This window comes from Equus przewalskii, chromosome 31 (assembly GCF_037783145.1).
Source record: "Equus przewalskii isolate Varuska chromosome 31, EquPr2, whole genome shotgun sequence".
Lineage (NCBI taxonomy): Eukaryota > Metazoa > Chordata > Mammalia > Perissodactyla > Equidae > Equus > Equus przewalskii.
Genome location: NC_091861.1, coordinates 18,764,158 through 18,774,962, shown reverse-complemented (window position 1 = coordinate 18,774,962; position 10,805 = coordinate 18,764,158). Strand labels below are relative to the sequence as shown.

Below are 10,805 nucleotides of genomic sequence, written 5' to 3'. Positions count from 1 at the left end.
GTAAGTAAAATGATGTAATACAGGCATAAATTAGACCAATGGAACGTATTTGAGAGTCCAGAAATAAACTCTTGCATATACGATCCAATGATTTTCAATAGGAATGCCAAGACTACACAAAGGGTAAAGGGCAGTCTCTTCAAACAGTGGTACTGGAAAAACTGGATAGCCAACAGCAAAAAAATAAAGTTGGACCCTTACCTTACACTGTATACAAAATTTAACTCAAAATGGATTAAAGCCCTAACCTTAATAGGTAAAACTACAAAACTCCTAGAAGAAAACATAAGAGAAAAGCTTGAGAACACTGGATTTGTCAGTGATTTCTTCTATATGACACCAAAATGACAGACAACACAAGCGAAAATAGACAAATGGTAATACATAGCGCTTAAAAATTCTGTGTCAAAGTAAACGGTAAACAGACATATAAGCCCATCCTATAGAATTGGAGAAAATATTTGTAAATTGTATATCTGATGAGAGGTTAATATTCAGAATATATAAGAAAGTTCTACATCTGAACAACAAATAAAATCCAATTAAAAAATGGGCAGAAGACTTGAATAGACAATTCCCCAAGGAAGGTAAATGAACGGTCAACCACACTATGAAGACATAATCAGTATCACTAACCATAAGAAAAAGGAAGATCAGAACCACAATGAGACAATACTTCACACTCATTAGGATGACCACTATCAAAAGAACAGAAAATAACAAGTGGTAGTGAGGATGTGGGGAAATTGCAATCCTTGTGCTCTCTTGGCAGGAATGTAAAATGATGCATCCATTATGAAAAACAGTATGTAGGCTCCTCAAAAAATTAAAAATAGAATTACCATATAATCCAGCAATCCCATTTCTGTGTATATAGACAAAAGAATTCAAAGCAGGACCTTGCAGAAAGATTTTAAAAAGCTGCACACCCATGTCCATCTCATCATTATTCACAATAATCAAGAGATGAAAGCAACCAGAGTGTTCATTGACAGATGAATGGGTAAAGACGATGTGATATATGCATACAGTGGAATATTATGCAGCCTTAAAAAAGGAGGAAATCTTGTTTCATGTTACAACATGGGTGGACCTTGAGAACATTTTGCTTAGTGAAATGACAGTCACTAAAGGACAACTACTATATGATTTCACTTACTTAAGTATCTAAAGTGTAAAACCATAAAAGCAGAAGGTGGAAAGCTGGTTGCCAAGGGTTGAGAGAAAGGTGAACAGGGAATTAATGTTTAGTGGGTATAGCATTTCAGCATTGCAAGATGAAAAAGCTCTAGAGATGTGCTGCACAGTGATGTGAATATACTTCACACTACTGAGTGTACGTTAAAAATGGTTAAGGTGGTAAATTTAGTGTTATGTGGTTTTTACCATAATAAAATAAAATGATAAAATAAAATAAAATGAGTCGTTGTCAAATAATCTATCTACATAGATACAATACCATCCCAAACTTACAAACGTTTATAGCAAAGACTATATAGAATACAAAGAAAAATAAGTATCTTCCGCATGATAGTCCATGTTTTCTCTTTTTGCATGGCATCAACTGCATTTTAGCTGTGCTTGAACTTTTGAATCAATATTTTGAATATGAGCTTTAAACTCCTATAATAATATTGACATTTTAATACATGGGGATCTTTAATACGTAAGAATCTTTAACCTAATTATTCAATGAAAGGAGTACCAAAATATTTCTAGTTGTGAAGATTTGCTAATTGCAATTATTGGAAACAATATTTGCAAACAAGAAAACACTGAACTTTATTCCCTACAAAACAAGAGTTCAACTGAAAACAAATGCACTGTCCAAATTTACTGTCGAAATTCAATAATCACGCTTTCTGCTATCTCTATCTGTGGGATGGACATTTTAATGAATGATAGGCAGCCAGGCAAACAGAGATCAGACCATATGCAAATAGAGCTGGTCCCTGTTTTGGTTAAAAAAATGATTGGAACATCGCCACATGCACTCGTTATACAATCTCTATGGCTGCTCTCATGACACAACAACATTGTTGAGGAGTGGAGACAAACATCCTATGATGTGCAATTCGCAAAATAGTTACTGTCCAGCCCTTTACAGAAAAAGTTAGCCAACTCCTGATATAGAGCATCTGTATAGTTGATAATATAATTGCACATCGATTACATAATTGTAATCAGAATAATATGCAAGTGAAATTGGACATGTTGATAAGACGATAAACCAAATTTCTAAAATGTATTTTATTCAATTATAAAACAAGATTTTTAACGACTTAAGGGAAATTACTTAATTGCTATATCTGGCAATACAATTGTAGTGTTTTTTAAACTAGATGATAAACATAGGTAAAATATTCCAGTGAATAAATTTGTCAATAATTCACAGATTTTACATATGAAAATTTTAGTTATACTGGTTGAGTAAACGAAAAACTATTGCAAGGGCTCCTTATCTGACAGTCAAAAAAACAAAGACATCATTCAAATAAACACATTTTGAAGATTCTTTTAAAGCTTAGCATATCTCTTATATTTTGTCCTACAATATTTCTATTTATTTAAAGTGCATACATATGAAATAATATTAGATGGTAGGTATGATTTTAAGTTAGGTACTTTGAATTTTGCCACTATCAACAGAAAAATACTTAGGAAATAAAATTAAAACACATTATTGAATGAATTTTTAATTTTAATGATTTTAGAATAAACATTTTTCATAGAGAATAATTAAATATAAAAGAGTGCATTTGAAGCTGTAAAAATTAGTATAATTTGATTAGCTATCCCAATCAGACAAAACATAAATATTGCTTTAAAAATCCAAAAGCAACATTTTTCCCCTAATAATTTTAGGCAACTCAGTAACATTAACATTCTTCCATTCAATTGAATATAATGCAAAACAAAGGATAGCACAAATCCTGCCAATTCCAGCTGGCTTTACACTGAGAACATAGATAAGCTTGTCTGCTCAAAATGAAATATTTTGTTGTGTGCAGATTACATTTCAATGCATCAGTGCATCTCTAGATAAGATAGTTCATTTTGTTTTCTGCCAATCCTATGCTTAATGTCCATTTTTCAACTTCATTTTTCCCAGTAAAACATTCACCTTTAAAATACATTATAGAGATAAGCATGATTATTCTCACAGTGACAGAGATTCTAAAAGTGGTAATAACAACTTAAAGATCACCATTGGTGGAAACACACATCTGGCCATGCAGTCCATCCTTTTGTAGGAGTAATGTTTCTAACCATGGCCTCTGGAGTGCCAGTGACTGGGTTTATTCTTAGACTCCAAGGGCCACTCACTGTGTGAGTTTGGGCAAGTTCTCTAATCTCTGCTCCCTTTCTTCATCTCTAAAATAGGAAGAAGATTAATATCTCATTAGTTATCTGTGAGTTTTAAATGAGCCAATACATGTAACACACTAAGAATATTGCCAGACACCTAATGAAACTTTAATAACTACTATTTTGTTAATAAAGATTTTTTGCTACCTCCCTACCCACTTTAAATTGCCAAATTTATATTATTTTCAAAACTATTTTTACATACTCTTAAAATATTTATTTTCGCATGTGATCTTTGCTCTCTGCAGATTCTAAATTTGAAATTTTGTCCCGGGGATAAATTCATTTCAGAGTTCAAATATTTGGTGTGCGTATTCCATGCATCTCTGAGGATTGGCTGGGAATGAATAACTATTCATATTACACAGAAATGTCTGTCTTCAACTCTCTTTAGAAAATAATCTATAGTTTTAAAGGAACAACAGTGTAAAGCAGATTTGGGCTAACAATTTTGCCAAGAGTGCTCGAAACTATTCCACTTTTCCCAAGAAGCTTTATAAAAGGAAGCCCACGATTACTCATATTACTCTTTACTTATTCAAGAATAATCTAAAAAGTTTAGAGAGGGGCTTATAAGACAGATTCAGCAGCAAGAGACACATGGATAAATTTGTGAAAATAACTGGTAACACGTAAAAATATCTAAAGATGACTTTTTAAATTCTGTATATACAGATATGTATATTTTCAAATTACGTCTCTTTCTAAAATGCTTGTGTATATATCTATTCTCAGACAAAACTAAGACTGAAATTGAGTCTATGGAAACAAATTGTTTATTAATTTTGCAAATAAAACGAGGAAAGCTCTTGGTTTAAGACATTCTTTGAAATCAAGTTAACCAAGGAATGCTTTTACGACTTCTAAATTTAACCAGAAGAAGTATTCATTTTTATTGAAATATTAAATTATTTTTCCTTTGTGGCTGCTCCCTCCTCTCCAGTACTTTCCTGCTAATCTAGCTTCTTGTTTTCCCTAAACGCCAGTCGCTGGCTTCCCACCTCCACTGTTGGGTGTGTTTGGTTTGCTCTTGTTTTCACAAGTCGCCGTTTCCTGCTTCATGGCTTGGAAACTCTTTCCAGGGAGTAAGTTACCAGTATTATCACACTCTCCTTTCTTATTTCCCTTCTTTCACAGGTTACAGTTCCATACTGTCTGATCTCAGGATGTCTATAATAACTATTTTCATGCAATTTTCCCAATTTTCTAGTTTTTAAGGCGTGACATGAATCTGGTTACTCTTACTCCATTTTATTGAGAAGTGAAAGAGTATAGTTCTTTTTTTTCACCTCATAAATGGATGTAACGGAATATTAATTTTTAAACCAATCTGAGAATCTTTTTTAATAACTGGTTTGCATAGTCTATTTATAATTGTTGTGGTTACTGAAAAATTATGTTCATATTTTATAACTTTTTAAAGTTTTATTTACCATGATTTCTATTTTCTTCTGCTTTGAATTCTATTTCCTTCACTTTTTTGATAGTTACATATTCTCTTTCTAAATTTTAGAAAGTGCTCTTAAAATTTTGGTAGGCCTAAATTCTTTAGCAAAGTCTAAAACTTATAAATATACTTTCCCCCATATGTGGTAAAACCAAAGATTTCTTTGAGTCTGCCTTGTTATTTGTTATTTAGAATTTGAGGTCCAATTTGTTTAAAATTATTTAAGACTCAATATCCTTTCAGATGTATCAACCTATTTAGTAATATGTGCTAATCATTGTTTCTTGCTTTCTAGACGTTTCTTTGGAGATTAATTTTCTCCTGTCAGAATCTGTCCTTTAGCGTATCTTTCAGTGAAGTTTTATTATTGATAAATTTCATCAGATATTTACTAGACCTTTTAATTTTATTGTTTATTTTAATAACAATATTATTAATATTATTTTCTTGGCTTCCATCTCCAGCACTCTGTGTTCATTATGGAACAATTTATAGAAATTTATCTTCTATTTCATTAATTCTCTTTTCAGATTTATATCATCACTTGACTTTAATTTCATCACCTATCATTGTTTGTCGTAGTTCTTTTTTTTTTTATAAGATTTTATTTTTTTCCCTTTTTCGCCCCAAAGCCCCCTGGTACATAGTTGTATATTCGTCGTTGTGGGTCCTTCTAGCTGTGGCATGTGGGACGCTGCCTCAGCGTGGCTTGATGAGCAGCGCCATGTCTGCGCCCAGGATTCGAACCAATGAAACACTGGGCCACCTGCAGTGGAGCAGGCGAACTTAACCACTTGGCCACGTGGCCAGCCCCTGTTTGTTGTAGTTCTAATAATTCTTTGGAAATTTTTCCTGGTCATATTATCCTGTTCATTTATTTATATTTCTTATTTCTCCTTTCTCTCTTTATTTAAAAAATGATTTCTTATATCTGCTAGATTGTTCTACTACTTTAACTAGAGTTGATAATTATTCCAATAAATGGCACTCACTTCACGGAGATTTCTCAATGTTCCCAGCTCTTAAAGATTTCTTATTCTTTCATTAAAGCCTGAATATGTTTTGTAAGATGATGTGTTTGCTGTTATATGTGTTTTCACTATTTTTATGTGCTTAGAATGGTAGAGGGCCTGTTTTATATAATTCTGATATAATCCTTGCAAAGTCTCTCTTTCCCATGCTTTTTCCACTACATTGCTTCTCACACATTTAATTTTAAATGTAATTAATTTAAAGTAAATTTATTTTGGATGCCGCAAATTTTAATTATGTTTTGAAAGTTAGTTTTAAAATAAATAAAATATGGAAATATTAACCAAAAGGTAACAGGCGTATGTTGCCATTATATACTAGATGGAAATGCTCTGCTGAAATGATCTGCTGATACAATAGCGGTTACCCATTGACCCAAAATCATCTAGCATTCCCTAACTTATATGATGGTGGATTAAAATTTCATCGAATAGAATGTAAAGCAAATAAAAATTCATAATTTTTAGATGCAGGAGCTGCCATCCTTGAAGAATTGGAATATATTTTAAAGTTTAGTTTGGAAATTAGATAACCAAAAGTGGAGGAATGATACTTAAATATGGAGAAACAGTGTCCTCATGTGTGTAATAGGTTGTTTCTTCATGTGTGTAATTGCTTGGGTTAGGGTTAGTGGGAGAAGAAGATAAAAGCATAAGAAGAGATATGAGCACATTTACATACACCTATTTTCACTTATTTTCCTTGGGAATTGGGAATTGCTGAAATAGTTTTACAATTTTTAGTGAAAAAATCCTAGTATAAAAGCAAATAAACAGAAAGACATAACAGAATCTGTAAGAAACTAGCTTTGGTAATGCAAAATAATAATTTGAATATATTTGTGTCCTGTATAATTTAAATATTTGACGTTTCTTGTGGCACTGAAGTTCCTCAAGCAAACCTATCATTCATATTCCTTTGTGTCCTTGTAATCTAGAGATTGTCACATAGTATCCACTTCATGCCCTCTGAGGGTCAGAAGACCTTATTAAGGTTTCGTGACTTCCGAGAGGATGTGTTTCAGGCTGGTAATATTTTCTCTTCCATTTTTGTTCAGCCACTATCGTCACAGTTTCCCAGCTTGCTCCCACATTTTAGTTGAGAGCTAATTTTGGGGGCTGGCTTTTTTCTTTTAAACGATCTAGTTCCTCACATCCCAACTCCCATTCATATTTAAAATATAGTCACCTGTATAAGATGATTAATCTTTGAAAGATGGTATTTTAATCAGGTTGGCATATTCAGATTATGAATGAAAATCGTAAGAAATAAGCTCAAGGAGCCAAATGAGATGTACACACAGGGATTAATTTTGACTCCACGGATAGAAGACAAATGTACCTGCTACCGTCTGTACCTGCAAAAATACAACTGAAACTCTTTTGTCAGGTAGGAGGCATTAAGAAAATTGTAATCCATTGAAATAAGTGTGCAATTCATCACTGCTGAGATCACTGTTGAAATCCCAAAGAACTAGTTATGACATGCGCGTTAATACCAAATGAGTTCATCGTCATTAATATTGTGACAATAAATACCAGAGGAAATTAATAATGATCAGCTATTATTTGAAAGCCCTGCTCCATAATTCAAATATTTTACCTTGAAATGTAAGCACTTTCAAGGTATATACTATACACAGTTTTCCTTAACTGTGCTTTTATCCAACTTAGTTTAGTTTAATGCTTCTTAAATACTTTTATTTCATACACACTTATTACTAGAGAATATCATTCCTTGTCATTTCCACCCAGTAAAGAGCGATTAAGGCATTAGGCAAATGATGTGATTCAATTTTAGCTGATGGAATTTTGATTTTTTAAAAATTAAAAAAGATTGAATTAAATTATAAACTCTTTTTTACTACAAGCATAGAACCGTGTCATTTCGTTTTGTTTTTCTCAAAATGACATTCTTCTTCTCAAATTAGGGAAATTTATGTGACTAGCAGCATTAAAATTCCCCAAGGCTGTGCCTGGCTGCTCTAAGTATGTGATGTTCCCTGGGGAAATCTCCTGAGTAAGTAAGTTCTAGTAGGCATTCTTATAATAAGATGAATCTGTACAAATACTGGTAAGCCTCAATAAATCGAGATTACTGCTAAGGAAATTGTTTTTGTGGGTCAATCTCAATTTTAAATTATTGTCTTTCTGTCAGCTCTAATCATCATTTCTGGAGAAGAAACCTCAAGGAAAATAACCTCTAATGCCTAACTTGCCCATACACAGGCCACTTCCTCCTAAAATCTCTTTCATCGCCACTGATCTTAGACTCTTGGTCGTCTTCCGCTTTGCCTCCTGTCTTGGGAAGTTCTTGTTCTTGCTTTCCAGGAACCACCTGTTCCACTTCACACAGCGTAAATGATGTTATTTTATCCACTATACTTCAGTTTAAACAAATGCTAAACTTCACCAAACCCTATGTACCACATAGAGAAAGTCAATATGTATGCCCAATATTCTTTAACTTACAGACCCCTTATGCAGAATTGCAATTCCTTAACCCTACAATTTTCAAATTTGTGATTCCTATGCAATGTGGAGGTTCTCAAGATTATCACAAAGCACTCACAAAATAATCTTTTCTACTTGCATAAATAAGAGTGACTTTTTTTTTTTTTTTTTTTTTTTGGCGCTCTGGTCTTTTATCTCTTCTCACCTGGCCCTGGGTGCATTATTATCATGCAGCTCCTAGCTGCAAAGCTAGGCTGGGCCTTTTGTGTTCTGATAAGACTACCCCATCTACTAAGAAAACTCATATGTTTTCACTAAAATGGTCTGTGGCATGCCATTCCTGACTTAGAACATGGACTGGTAATCTTAGGGCTTCTCTGTCTCTGCTCACAATCTTGATGTCACTGTCACTATTGTCCCGCCAACTCCCTCTGCTTTTCATTCCACCCACCAAACAGAAGGAGGCATGCATCCTCCTCTTTTTGTGGAGAACACTGGAAATGATACGTAACGGGGAGTAATAAGAGACTTAGTTTACTTATACGTTGCTCTCTCTTTCCATTACTGCCAGCCATACTTCCCGTTCCTAACCTAAACTGAGTCACAGTCTGTCAAGATAACTAGGCTAGAATGGATTTAAGTAATGATAACCATGAAGCATTTTAAAGCACAACAAACTTCTGGTCCCCAAACTTTGTGGCTGAGACCATCTCATCCTGCCAGATTCTTCCTCACTAAGATAATTGCCTTTCAAGTGAGACTGCAGTCCTTTTTGTCTTGCAGTAATTGCTTCTTGGTCTACCACACTGATACAATTTTCGTTATTTCTCTGGGAGTTTCCTCAGACTACAGGCAAATAAGAAAACACAAAATGATATTGGAAGTAGAGAAAATGGTCACCAGGGATATATATCCAATTTCAAGTTAGACTCAATCATGAAATCCTGCTCCATTAGGGGAAAAAAGCTCTCATAATTTATATTCCTTTATTAAACCTTATGATTACATTAGCATAAATAAGAACCAATATATGTTTGGATAACAAAATTAGAAGCTCCAATATCCTGCAACATATCAATCTCTAAATGCACATAAAATCATGCTTTAATCCACATAAAGCATTGATAGATGATAATTATAGAGACAGCATTGAGTCAACAATCAATAAAGTTATGAATAAAGAATAAATGAATTAATAAATGTTTTTGCAGTGTACAATTGAATATGACTTTATAAGCCTTTAAAAAGAGGTTGGACCTTTGTAAGGATGTGCCATGGTAATGTTGTGTGTGTACAAAGGAGAATTTTGTTTGTGGTGAGGATTTCAACAAAGAAATTGTTTTTCTCACCAAAATTATTTCAAATAGTCCTTTCTTTATCACATTTAAACAAATGAAACAGCAGAACTTTTTTTACACAGATTTCAAATACTCAGGATAGAAAGCAGACAGGCACCCTGAGTAAGATGGAAATAACTTTGGAAAACAATAAAGCAGGCATCCATAATTTTTCAAATTATATTGGAGATAAAAAGTCCTTTTCAACTTTAGACAAGAATAAATATTCTATACCTGTGATGGATATTGAAGAATCGTATAAGCTAAGATAACTTTTTTCAAATATCAATATAGTTCCTAACATAAGAAAGGGCAAGTCCTACTTCAAGGAAAGCACTTTGGGTTCACAGAAAGCAAACAGCAGACTTGAACAGATATGCATTTGATAAACGAAGGAAAGAGCGTGGTCGGAATACAATGCTTAGGTGAACAAATATATGCACGTGCTTGTTTCCTTTTAACTGATATTGACACGTGAGATTTATCTTTTTAATTTGAAATTTTAAATTGTCAAATCTCGGTATCTCAATCACACTGGCTATCGTAATCCATCATTTCAATATTATGTCATGTTCAGTCCAAGATACTCACCTTTCTCTTCTCTCTCCTTTGGTTTGAGAGTGATGTATCATTTCCCACGGGTCTTATGAGTCATCTTAACATAGGGAAAGTTCTTTGTACCTTTCTTTGCCCTTTTTAACATCTGTCATTAAATAGCTTGTGCGTGTGGTATTGGTTCTATTGGGGGGATATTCTTGGTCCTCCCGCCTCTGAATGTCAGATCCACAATATGGCCTTCATTCTCAAACGCAGACTTCTCTTCAGCCCTCTGGACATGCCTCTCTTCACTTGACATCAGCACTCTCCTCCAAGCTTTGAGGTCTCCGGAACCTTTACTTTTAATTACTTTCCTTGTACTATGCAGGTCATTTAGGAGGCCTGGAATCTGGAATGCTGCCACATTGTGATTGAATCATTGATATTGACTGTGTGTGCATGAGTCATGAGAAAGTGTGGCTAATTCAAGGTAACAAAACAGAGGGTATTATTTTACAAATATGAAACAGTAATATATCAGCTATGGAGATCTGCAGGAGCCTAAAAACATAAACTAGAATATTTTTAAATCATCTGAAATCTCATCATACTGCCCTCTAGATGAGTATC

At 33.6% G+C, this 10,805-nt stretch overlaps 1 long non-coding RNA gene across 1 annotated transcript; it reads right to left on the bottom strand.

The window, feature by feature from the left end:
- Nucleotides 1–2,683: 2,683 nt before the first annotated feature.
- Nucleotides 2,684–10,591, bottom strand: LOC139080648 (uncharacterized). Its single transcript, XR_011535321.1, has 2 exons — nucleotides 10,230–10,591; nucleotides 2,684–3,375 (listed from the first exon to the last, which is right to left on the bottom strand). It is a non-coding gene; the product is annotated as an uncharacterized lncRNA (long non-coding RNA).
- Between the last annotated feature and the right edge of the window lie 214 nt (nucleotides 10,592–10,805).